Consider the following 10,273-nt stretch of genomic DNA (forward strand, 5'->3'; position numbering starts at 1 on the left):
AAATTTACTCACCCAGTAGGTTTGGTTTCCATACATTTCAGTTAAGAATATGCCAAAATACAATAGTTACAGGAACACTATGCTCATATTGCCAAAATGCTGATATCTGCCATACTGCCATACTTTCCACAACCCATAGTTATAGTCTTTAGAAGGGTAATGTTATAGTTTAAATAGGAGATGTCCCCCAAAGTTCCTGTGTTAATGTGGGATTATTCAAAGATGAAGTGATTAGATAAAGAGATCTGTAACCTAATTAGTCCATGCTAGTTTGAATGGACTAACTGGGTGCTAACTGCAGGTGGGGTGTGACTGGAGGCTGTGGGTCACTGGGGGCAAGCCCCAAATGTGTTCATCTTCCTGTGGCCCCTTCCTCCTCTCTCTACTTCCAGGCTGCCATCCGCTGAACCATGAGTTTTCCTCTGCCACATCTTTCTGTCCTGTTCTGCCTCACCTCAGTTCCAGAGCAATGGAGTCAGCCCACCATGGACTAAACCTATGAAACCATGAGCCAAAACAAACTTTTCTTTCTCTAAGTTGCTATTGTTGTATATTTTGGCCACAGCGATGAAAAGCTGACTGACGTAGGTATGTTCACTATGATCATTTAAGATGCAATGTCAACGTTATTTTTTGTCTATTTGTGATCCTTTTTATCCAATGGAGTTCAAAGTCTTTGTAGACAGTCCTGTTTATGGTAACCCTGGAAAAAAAGAGTCATAAAAGAAACCACCAGAATTCTAAAATAAAGTCACATCCCTTCAACAAGTAACAGGTAGCAAATGGCCTTGTTTAACATGAATTTTCCCTCTGATGCTGACCTGTGATTACCCAATATGCTGGAAGCAGCAACTACAGATGACGATACCTATCTTAGCTAAAGATAGAAAATGTTTATCACCTTAGGGAAATAGTCTAGATGCACTAGTAACATGAATGGATCCTAGAACTATTATTCCTGCCTCTAGAAGTATGAGGCATATACTTTTATACAATGCACACAAGATAATAAGCCTCATTTGCAGGAGTATAGGCTAATAAAAATACATATTAAACACATGAGAATGGTTACTTTTATGTGGATGAATGATTGAAGTAAGTTGGATGGCTGAAAAGAATAAAATAATGATTAAAAATTAAACACAGATTTAGGAAATTGTTTGTCTCAATCTGTGTTTCTGACACCTAAAGAAAAAAAATCAATAAGATACAATTTGTGTTAATAAAAAAAGAGCCGGTATAAGAAAGAAGTAATAAATAAGAGAGGGGAGAGGGAGATATGGCCATGGGGTAGTAGGCAGTGTTCCCATTTAGATACCCATTTACGTAGGCTGTGGTAACACATTTGAAATTTATTTTTTAAACGCTACTTCACTGTGATGTTTTATATGAGTGTTTTATGCATGGGGAAAATGCTATCAGACATAGCCTAGAATGCAACACTCTGTCAACTATATAAAAGCTGCATTGCAGGGTAACAAAAACAAAAATGAGCCAAGAGCTATGTAGCTTTTGATTTTCCTGATAAGACTGTCATGTTTGGCAAAAGAATTGCAGGGCTCAGGGAGGAATCAGTAAAAGCGACCATATCACACACCAAGCTACAGTATGTCAATCACATCGAATAATTTTTCCGCTGAAGTCCTAAAACCTTGTAAGGACATACTTGGCACTCCAGGACTTTCACTACACTTACCACAATTCTTCACCCTTTTGAAATGCTGTCCTTTCGAAAAGGAAGGTTGCTTAATCTCTTTTCTTCATGCTTTTTCACACTGCTTCCTGAGATTGGCACAACCCTGTAGAGTTTCCTATAAAATAAAACAAGGTTGGTATCTAAATATGTTCAGATAGTCATGTAATGCTTCTCATAAAATATGAAATATATTAACACGCTGACCAAATAATACAGTCATCTGTCTATTCATGTCACTTATTCATCAAGGACAGTATATGTTTTACCTGAGAGTATAAAAATGATACTGCTCAACATCTCAGGGGATAAACAGGAAATTTCTATTATAATGGGATAGTGTTTCATGGCCCAGTAGGTACACAACTTTAAACAAAAGCACAGTGAACATTAGAATAATGATAAAGCTACACGATGAAATTCCCATGGGGAAAAAAAAGTAGAAATTGGGAAGGAAAACTATGTTTGTCCTTTTCTCCCTTAACATGTCTACTGCCATGGACTTCATTGTTAAACTCAACAACAACAAAAATGAAATGTTATATTACAATTGGGGTAGCTCAGGCTGTTAGTTTAGATATGTGTGGAGGTTCAGTCATTTAATTCAGGAAATTGTTACTCCTTGTTCACATGAATTTTAGTAAGTATGAGTGCTGGGTCCAGCAGGGGTATGGTCAGCAAATCTCATGCAGACTGGGCTTAGAAGGGGCTGCTCTGAGATGGTCCAACCACTAGATGGAGAAGAGCAAGTGGAGGATCCAATGGAAGGTTTTTATGAGTCAAGCCTGGAAATTTTGCACATCACACATGATACAAAACAGGTTAAGAGGTTTGGGTATTATCTAGTTATCGACACAACTATTCCCTAAGAAATTCTGAAATAAAAATAACATTAACAAAATACGGATAGATGAAGGACTTCATAAATAGAATATTTCAGGGTCAATTTAGACTTATAAAAAAAAGATAAAAAATTTCTTCATGAGAAATATGAACCACAAAGCAAATCCTATTCTAATACATGTGAAAATAAGCACAAAAGATATAATGTCTTTGTTGAAAAAAAATCTAAAAAAATACCTTTATATTCATATCAAGCTATTAGAAAAATGTGGTTTGTTGTGCTCTGTGTTCATCATTTTATTTCTGACAAGTTCGGTAGCACTCAACTCAAAACTTAAAGGAATTTGAAGTTGTTGATATGTTTCAAATGCTAATTTCACTACATTTACAGATCTACTTCATCAATCTGATAACAGGACATTACTATGTAAAAACATTAAAAAAGGATAAATTCTATAAAAAATTGAGATGCTATTTCAATAGAAATTCTTCAGTCTCAAAATATTTGATATGCCAATCTTGAATGCTTTACTCTGTGATTTTCCACCGTTTTTTCCCTATCTTTGTTCCATTTTGAATAATGTTTATTAGCTTGTTTTCTAATTTACTGATTCTTTCCTCTTCTGTATCTACTCTGCTGGGTGTGCAACAAATTCTTCATTCTATTAATATATATTCTAGCATTTTTATTTGCTTTTATAATTTATTATCATAAAAAATATTAAAAATTTAGTTATTTGCTTATATTTAAAGTTCTATTTAAATGATCTATTTATTCATGCATGCTGTCTAGATTTTCTATTGCCCCCTTAACAATTCTATTATTTTAAAGTCCTTTTCATTTAATTCCAAATTCTTGGTTGTCCTTAAGTGTTTTCCATTGACTATCTATACTCCTGACCATGGATATCCATCTGTCTCTGCATGTCTCACATTATTTTCATTGCATAACACCCAATGTATGTAAAAGAATCATAGAGATAGAAGCAAATGATATTTATGCCCAGAATGATACATACAGAGTAATTATAGATGCTCAAGTCTAGTCTGTAGTTGAAAAGAGTCTAGGCTTTGTTGCAGTTTTAGGTAGATTCAATTCATCACCTACTTCAAATATTTCAAGGGTGAGACTTCCTTCAGCAGGGATTCAGATATGAGCACCTGTGAGTTTCTTGAGATCTCTTTATGATTTACAACCCAACCACCAGTTTTCTAACCATGAGAACATTTATTTCTGTTTTATAGTTAGGTATTCAAAACTTTCAGAGTGCTACTGCAAATAGTTTCAGTGAAGATCCAGCGTGCCATGCAGGGATTTATTTCTCTAAACATTTCAGTCCCGCCCCAATCATAGGACAGTCACTGGAGTACACGTGTGGAAGTCCCCTGAGGTGCTTTAGAGATTCCTTTAAGTGCTCAAAATCAAGCCACAGCTGGGAAGACTGTGCAAACAAGGAGCATCTAAACTCAGCACTCAAGCCTTGTTCCACTCCTTCAGTTTGTTTTCTTGTGCATATGGTTTGAGCCCATGGAAAACTGTTGGTGGGTTAAAGTAGACCCTCTCAGGGGAAGAGGCTATGCAGGATACTCATCATTTGGGGATGCATGAGACCATTAAAATTCAATTAAAATAAACTTAATTTTTCTTTATTTCTCTCTGTGATGATTTTTTCTTTCAATCATTCTATTAGGGATGAAAGCATCCCATTTTCTTTCTAGAAAGGGATTATAACTATCTTGAGTTTAGTACATGAGATATTTGGATTCTGAACAGTTTCATGATTATTAAATACTATGAATTAGTATCTTACACTGCTTATTGTACACCCTACATGGAAGTTTTAGTCCATGTTGTAATATTTTTTAAAGTTTACTTATTCATTCTTTATTTCTATTCTCACTGAAGAATATCTGTGGACATAAAAAAATCCTAATAGTAATCCTGCTTAATTAAGTGACCTGAAGATATGAAGTTAGCTAAATGGGCCATAAGAACAAAAATCAGTCATTCTGTGAGAACAGGTAAAGCAAATATATCTCTAGATTTAAATATTTTACCCATTTTCTTATAACCTACATAACTCAACTTTTATCTATGCCTTCACAGTCTATTTAAATGTGGCTACTATATTCTCTTATTTTGTGAAATATCTGAAAATATCTCTGTTAATTACACTTTATGACTGGAATTCAAATCTCTACATCATGGCAATTATAATTGTGTCATAATTGAATATTTAAAGTAGAGACTATTACATTTTTTAGACATAAGTAACCAATATTTTATGTTGGGATAAGTGTGCAACTTCCTAAAATTAACATTAAAATTTAATTTTATTCATATTTGTGTGCCAAGAATCACATCTACTGTTTCATCTTTTCTCAGTCCCTATTGTATGGATGAGAACACACACTATAATTTAAAGGAAATTGTGATAATTATCTTCAGTCCTTAGGGTCCAATAGTATTTAATAGCACCCTTTTAAGCTTTTCACGGCTATGTCAGCCTAAGGTTTATAAAAAGAAAATATAGTAATCTACATTATCACTCTCCAGAATAGATATAAAGCGGAGACCCTTCACTTCTGGGACCAGTTAAATAAAGCTTAAATCAAACCAATTGACTTCAGTATCCCTGGAACAGTATGTCTATTCATATGCAGAATCAGTTTGGTACAGTCCAAATGTCAGTGGACACTGACACTTTAAAATGATCTCAACTATTTTTTTTTTAATTTATTGGGGACAAGATCAAGGACATGAAGCTATCCTTGTGTCACACTACCAACCAAAAAGAAAAACTAAATAGGAAAATCTTACATTTCTTATAATTCCTTTAACAATATATGGCATGATGAATAATGTCTATAGAAATTGTGAACTGTCATTTCAGAAATTGGGAAAATAACAAAAGAAAGCACTCAGGAGGAAAATCAAAGTTTCTTGTCTTCACTCCCAAGATAGGATTATTATTTCTATTTTGTTTTATTTTTAGCTTGTTCCTGTAAAAATTTTAAATTAATGTTGTAATCTCACTCTCCCTCCCCATATGTGCATGTGTTTATTTATAAAATAACATAAAAATAGGAGCAAAAGGTAGTGGGTTTTTTTGTTGTTGTTGTTTGTTTGCTTGTTTGTTTTAAACAGGGACTGAAACCAGAGGTACTTAACCACAGAGCCACATTTGGAGCCATTTTTTTTAAAATATTGTTTAGTTGTCAATGGACCTTTATTTTATTTTTTTAATTGTGGTGCTGAGAATCGAACCCAGTGCCTCACACATGCTAGGCAAGCGCTTTACCACTGAGTCACAGTTTAAGCCCCTCACAGCCATTATTTTTTTTTTTTTTTTTTGAGACTGGGTCTTGCTAAGTAGCAGAGGATGGCTTTGAACTTTAAATCTTCCCGACTCAACCTCCTAGCCACTGGGATTACAGGTGGGTACCATTGTGCCCAACAAAAAAAAAAAAAAAGTAGCTTTTTAAATTTATACAACACTAAAGTAATGCATTTGAAAAGCTAGGAAGATGAATATACAAACTTTTTTTTAATGTTGAATCCTTTTTGTTAACCACTTTTAAATTTAATAGGCATACATTTCAGAAAACAATTGTGACTTGTATATATGTGTCTGAAAGCAACAGATTCAGGTCAAAATATTTTGCCCTAATAGAAAACATGAACACTAAAGCAAACCCCCAGCATTGATAAATGAATCACTCTGTTCCCTAATACGAAGCAACCAAAGCAGCTGACAAGTAAATAATCCAGGTTCCTAACACTGAAATTGATTAAATTAGAAAATGTTTGTGCATGTGTCCTTCTACAATATACAATAGTTTTCCATGTTGTTCTTTTTCGTCCTTATTTATTGTGCTTGCTGTTTTGTTTTTCCTTTATGATATAAATCTATGTATTCGAGTACTAAATGTTTTGACTATTTCCTAAATATCATCCTCTGATACTTTTATTGTGAACGGAAACCAGAGATTATCTGAATATTATCTCAGAAGCACAGTTGGTGAATATTAATTTTAGATGCTTTAATTTTTTTGTACTCAGACCTGAATCATTTTAGATACTCTTTCCCTCACCTCATGCTCCTCTTTCCTTCTGCTGACCCTGGAACAATGCTAACATTTTTCTCCAGAACTTATTTCCTGCTATTTATGTTACCCTTTTGCATCCCACAGAAAGAAGTATATTATTTCTTCCCTACTTCCTGGTATTGTTGGTCTCATGAGATAACTGTGAGGAATATCTAGCTGTGCAAAGTCTAATGATGATGAGATTGGATATTTTTACATTATCTTGCAAGTGATCAGGCCCATAAAAATCTTGACATTATAAATCCTAAGCATCAAGTAGACTTTGCCATACGTTTGAACCAGTAAAATAGTCAAACTTGTCTCCTGATTTCTCATGCTCTCCCTCCCTCTCCCCCTCACCCGCCATCTCTCATTTTCTTACTTTTTATCATCTATAAAAGTAGGTGCTAAAATATTGGGGAAAACCAATTCATATACAGAAAAACTGCCATTCACTTAAAATTATCTACACTGAACTACACTATTAATTATAACATTTGTGTAGGATATGTGAAAATATATTTGAGGCTGGGTGTAGTGGTTCACGCCTGTAATACCAGTGGCTCCAGAGGCAGAGGCAGGAGGATTGAAAGTTCAAAGCCAGCCTCAGCAATTCAGTGAGATGCTAAACTACTCAGTGAGACCCTGTCTCTAATAAAACACAAAATAGGGCTAGGGATATGGCTCAGTGGTCGAGTGCCCCTGAGTTCTCTGGTACCCTCCCCAAATATATACATACATACATATTTGATTTAGAAAATGAAGACTTAGCCACCTTTTATATTACTGCTATCTATGATATATATAAAACGTGAATAGACCACAATGAAAAAGTCAATTACAGATCATTATATCAATCTGATAATAATCTATAACAACATAATGAATTTCAGTATTTATATATCTTATATATCTCTGCTACATATATGTGTGTTTTAATGATTAGAATAAACAATGATGCAGAGAAAATTAGTAAGCTTAAAATAAGAATGAAGAAGTAATGAAATAAGAAAATCTACAGAACTACAGAAGTATAAATTGCAATATTTATGATGTAATTCAGAGAACATTCATATAGACATTTTAAATGGGTTAAGGAAATTGATACAGCTTTTTCAGAACTGAGGATAAACAGAAACAGAGATCAAGTGAATAGAAAGTAAGCTTAGCAGATTTTTTTAAAGTATTAAAAGTACGAGTAAAGCCCTTTTCAAAACCAAGTAACTTAGAATTAAATTGTTATACTTTAAAATGCTGACACTGATTTTTTTAAAGCAAATTTCAAATTCTAGAAAGAGACCAAAAGATATGACTAATAACAGGAATGTAATGATATCAAATGCATCATTTGGTCACAGGATGCAAAAATAGATCACCATAGTCAAATTTTAGTTAAAAAGTAAACAAAAATCAACATGGTAAAGATAGCAGAATTAGCTGGCCTGGTACGGAGACTCCCATAGCAGGTTCCCAGCCTGCTGAGGAGGTGCTTTCACGTGACCACACTGATGTCACTGCAGATGACAGTTGTAATGCTATAAATCAAGGTATGGATGAGGAACTGGAAAGAGGTGAAAAGGTATTTTTGCTTAGGAAAGAAGTTGTTCTGTATGTCAGGGAATAGAAGGTTAGCCTAGCCTGTGTAAGAAATACAGAGAAAAGAGGTTTATAGATACTTCCATATCTGAGATGGGCTTTACTGCAATTGCTGTCAGTGCAGCTATGTTGGGTTGTGGCCAATTTGTGAATTTATGACCTTCCATTCCTCCATGCAAGCTATTGACTAGGTTATAAACTCAGCAGCCAAGACCTACTATATGTCTGGGAGACTCCAGCCTATGCCCATAGTCTTCAGGAGGCCCAGTGGTGCATAGACAAGCATAGCTACCCAGCATTCACAGTGTTTTTGCCACATGGTACTGGCACTGCCCAGGCTTGAAGGTAGTCAGCCCCTGGAATTCAGAAGATGGAAAAAGACTCATCAAATCAGCCGTTTGAGAGAACAATCCAGTGGTGGTACTAGAGAATGAATTGATGTATGGAGTTCCCTTTGAATTTCCTGCAGAAGCTCAATCCAAAGATTTTGTGGTTCCTGTTGGAAAAGCCAAAGTAGAAAGGCAAGGGACACACAAGGGTGGTTTCCCACTCAAGAACTGTGGACCACTGCTCAGAAGCTGCAAGGGTGCTATCTAAAGAGGGAATTAAATATGAGGTAATAAATATGCGTACCATCAGACCAATGGACATTGACACCATAGAACCCAGTGTCATGAAAAAAAGTCACATCATAAATGTGGAAGGAGGCTGACCACAATTTGGAGCAGGAGCTGAAATTTGTGCCAGAATCATGGAAAACCCTGCACTTCCTTTCCTGGATGCTCCTGCTGTTTGGGTCACCAGTACAGACATCCCTATGCCTTATGCAAAGGTTCCAGAGGACAATCCTGTACCTCAGCTCAAGGACATCATATTTACCATAAAGAAAACATTAAATATCTTGTTCAGACTTGAATATCAAGTCACTGAAATTTACTTAAAATACTTGCAAGGACTTCACCTGGATTGTATTGCAAAATCATACTATTCATACCCTTATCTCTAAGGCAACCACAAGGGCCTTTGTATTGGTGGGATGTTTATATGTGTCTGAGTAGGAGAGGCTCCACTTCCTGACCCAGACTACATGCTTTCATTGTCTGTTATGGTTGCCCAGTTCTTTGAGTAAATTAATGTAAAATTTTACCTCTTTTGCTAAAAACACAAGGTATATCTGTGGCATAGTACTGATAAAAGTTAAATCCAAAAAAGATAACATATGTGTATAAATAAAATGTATCACCTACAAAAAAGGGTCAACAAAAATCATTAATTTATAATCCTTTCTCCAAACATCTGGGAAAGAATTTCGAAAAGGATGAAGTCAGACTTTAAAAAATTGGACTTCCATGCATTTACTTAAACAATACATTTCAGCTAATAAAAAGAAATCCCAAAGTAAAATGAAAACTGAAGTAGAAAAATTATACATAAATTTAGTGAAATGATAATATTAACTTTAAATTTGTGTTTTGTTTAGCAAAAGAAAAAGCCTAACAATGAGGATGATATGAATGAGGAAGTTTAGTAAAGCAGACACAAGAAGAAGTACTTGTAGTCATCTGAAGATTTTATGTCAGTTGTAAGATATTCATATATTATTATTATTAATCACTTCTAGGAAATTTAGGATGATTACAAAATGGCAGAAGCATAATGTGCACTTTTTCAAATATGAGAAGAAAAATAAGATCAAGAAAAGATGTTCCATCTCATCAGTGGTAGGAAAGGGAAAGTAGACTCCATTAAAATATTGTGGAGAAAAATTCCAAATAAAGTATTACATCCAGTACCCTGTCTTTTTGCATTTGGTATTCCCCTTTTCCCATTTTTTTTGTTTGTTTTTTACTGTTGTTTTTAGGCAGAGAGAGACACCTTTTTCCAGAATGATGTTTGGGACTGGTGTATATTTTGATCACTTTGGGACTCATTAGGTCTTTCCTGTTGTAAAACCCTCTATTCAATAAGATTGAATGGCAGTTAAGTGCTACCTTTCTGCACACCTATCAGAATAAACAAGCCAGCAGTGTTCCCCATGAATAGAAGTCTGGA

General features: G+C 34.7%; 1 pseudogene; it reads left to right on the top strand.

Annotated features, from left to right (window-relative positions):
• The first annotated feature begins 8,040 nt into the window (after positions 1 to 8,040).
• On the top strand, positions 8,041 to 9,227 carry LOC113184106 (pyruvate dehydrogenase E1 component subunit beta, mitochondrial pseudogene; annotated as a pseudogene).
• The last annotated feature ends 1,046 nt before the right edge of the window (positions 9,228 to 10,273 follow it).

The sequence above is a fragment of the Urocitellus parryii genome, chromosome 9 (genome assembly GCF_045843805.1).
Source record: "Urocitellus parryii isolate mUroPar1 chromosome 9, mUroPar1.hap1, whole genome shotgun sequence".
In the NCBI taxonomy this organism is placed as follows: Eukaryota; Metazoa; Chordata; class Mammalia; order Rodentia; family Sciuridae; genus Urocitellus; species Urocitellus parryii.